This window comes from Arachis ipaensis, chromosome B9 (genome assembly GCF_059453495.1).
Source record: "Arachis ipaensis isolate K30076 ecotype BB chromosome B9, ASM5945349v1, whole genome shotgun sequence".
In the NCBI taxonomy this organism is placed as follows: Eukaryota; Viridiplantae; Streptophyta; class Magnoliopsida; order Fabales; family Fabaceae; genus Arachis; species Arachis ipaensis.
Window position 1 is genome coordinate 50,004,106 of NC_142444.1, and position 2,876 is coordinate 50,006,981.

A 2,876-nucleotide genomic window follows, 5' to 3' on the forward strand; every position below is an offset into this window, starting at 1 on the left:
TGTGTCTCAAGTTTCTTGATGGCAGCATCCTGATTCTGCATATTGGATATCACTTCTTCTCGGAACGCTTTACTGTCTTGAATCTCTTTGCATATGCCTTCAAGTAGATTCTCAATCCTTGAGAGTCTGTCATCAATTGATGGGTGATTGGGATTAGAAGTGGAAGGATGAGGAGTGTTATTTTGGTTTTGATATGGATGTGGAGAGGTGTTGTTATGGTGGTGTTGATATGTTCTCTGTGTGAATTGTTGGTGAGCTGCATTATTGTTGGGGTTGTGACGTCTCTGATCTTGGCCTTGATCTTGTTGATTCTCCCACCCAAAGTTTGGGTGATTCCTCCAACCAGGGTTATAGGTCTTGGAGTATGGATCATGGTTTTGCCTAGGTGAATTCCCAATGTAGTTGGCTTGCTCCTGACTATCCTCTGCTTCTTCATTCACTCTTTCTTGGGTTGCTGATGAAGTGGTGATTGCTGCTACTTGGTTCCTCTCCATCTTCTTGGTGAGGTCAGCCAGCTGCTTGGTAATGAGCTTATTTTGGGCCAGCAGAGCATCTACATTATTTAGCTCCGTCACTCCTCTAGTGTTCCCTCTTTCAGAAGCATAGAAATAGTCATTTTCTGCTACAGTATCAATGACATCTATGGCTTCCTCAATGGTCTTCTTCTTGTTCAGAGATCCTCTAGATGAATGGTCTACTGCCTTCTTTGATTCATAAGAAAGGCCTTCATAGAAAATGTGTAGCTGCACCCATTCATTGAACATATCTGGTGGACACTTCCTTGTCAGGTCCTTAAACCTCTCCCATGCTTCATATAGAGTCTCACCATCTTGTTGCCTGAAAGTTTGGACCTCAGCTCTCAGCCTGTTGATTCTTTGGGGAGGATAAAATCTGGCTAAAAATTTGTTCACCACATCTTCCCAAGTTGTCAAACTCTCCTTCGGAAAAGACTCTAGCCAATTGGCTGCCTTATCCTTGAGTGAGAATGGAAATAAGAGCATTCTATAGGCGTCAGGATGAACACCATTAGACTTCACTGTGTCACATATCCTCAGGAAGGTGGTTAGATGTTGATTGGGGTCTTCTTGGACTCCTCCTCCGAATGAACAGTTGTTCTGAATAAGGGTGATGAGCTGCAGTTTTAGTTCAAAATTATTGGCATGGATGGTCGGCTTTTGAATGCTACTTCCACAGTTTCCTGGGTTTGGATTGATGTAAGAGCCTAAAACTCTTCTCTCCTCCCCAGCATGATTTGCTCGACCTTCTCTGCCATGGTTGTGAGCCTCTTCTTCATGATGGTTTTCCATGTTTTCTTCCATGTTTGGTTCAAAGTATTCCTCCTCTTCCTCGGCACCCACTACTCGTTTTTCTCTTGCTTCCCTCCTTAATCTAAGGAAGGTCCTCTCAGGTTCTGAATCAAAGGAAGTTGAAGCCCCGCTTCTTTTCCCTGTCATACAACCAACAAAGCACAAGCAAGGAAAATAGATGCAGGAAGTATTTCTGTTAGAATTACTGTTAGTGTGAGTGATGCAATATATCAAACAGTTAGTGGGTCAGTAAACTGAATTGTAAATAACCAAAAAAATGAAAAAGTAGGGGGAGGGGAAGAAATTAACTAAAAATGAAAGTAAATTACTCAAACAGAAAATTAAATCAAACAAACTAAAAATGCTCAATCTAGTTATCCTCCAATTTAATCATTGTTGATTCAAAATCAATCCCCGGCAACGGCGCCATAAACTTGATACGCAGAAAACTTGTCTTGCAACAAATTTCCTTCGGCAAGTGTACCAAATTCGTCTTCAAGTAAAAACTCACAATAGAGTGAGGTCGAATCCCACAGAGATTGATTGATCAAGCAACTTTAATTAAAGGAATGTTCTAGTTGAGCGAACCAGAATTTGAGTTGGGAATTGCAGAAAATTAAATGGCGGGAAAGTAAATAGTGGAAACAGTAAATGCTGGAAATAAAGAGCTGAATGTAAATGGCGGAAAGTAAATTACAGAATCTTAAATGGGGATGGGGAAATTGCTCATAAAAGTAAATGGCAGAAATTAAAGAGAATGGGTAAGATCAGAAATGGGGAGTTCATTAGGCTCAGGAGATGTTGCATTCTCCAGATCAAGTTCATTTTCATCTCTTCCTCAATCAATGCATTCATTGATCTCCTTGGCAATCTTAAGTGATCGAATTATAATTCCTTGTAATTCAATCTCTCAAATCTTGATCAATAGCCAATTCCTTGGTCAATTGCTCATGAGAAAAGATGAAGTATGGTCACTGAATATACCACATGCATTTCCCAAATCAAGTGTTGGAAGGATTATAGTCACATATCCATCCACACCCAATTTGGTCCAGCATGAGAAAGCATTTCTAGCATGATCCCTTCATTCCTCTTTCAAGGTTCAGAAGAGATCCAAGTATGAATAGCTTCTTTTCCAAGATAACTACCCAATTGGATGAAGATCGAAAGTTTTCTAGTAAAATCAAGAGAAAAGATAGAAGAAGGAGAATGAAAACTAAAATTAATCCATCAAATTATAACAGAGCTCCCTAACCCAATGAAAGGGGTTTAGTTGTTCATAGCTCTGGAAAATGAAAACAAAGATGGAGAATACATGCAAAAAGTAAACTACAAGTGCAGGGAAAGTAAAATACAGAGAGTAATTCTAGGCCAAAGGCTCCCTAAAGTTTTCCAGCTCTCCTAACTAATTCAAAGTTACTCCTATATATACTACTCTTCTGATCTTCTAGTTGGCTCTTCAAGTCTTGGGTATGGGCTTTTGGATCCTGAGTTTGAAGCAGTTATCTTCATCATTGGGCTTAGCTTTGCTTGTAGAGAGAAAGTGTGAAGTAGGCAAGGACTTTTAGC

The 2,876-nt window shown here is 39.9% G+C and overlaps 1 non-coding gene across 1 annotated transcript; it reads left to right on the forward strand.

Annotated features, from left to right (window-relative positions):
• Positions 1-759: 759 nt before the first annotated feature.
• On the forward strand, positions 760-866 carry LOC148544605 (small nucleolar RNA R71). Its single transcript, XR_015900898.1, has one exon. It is a non-coding gene; the product is annotated as a small nucleolar RNA R71 (small nucleolar RNA).
• Positions 867-2,876: the final 2,010 nt, after the last annotated feature.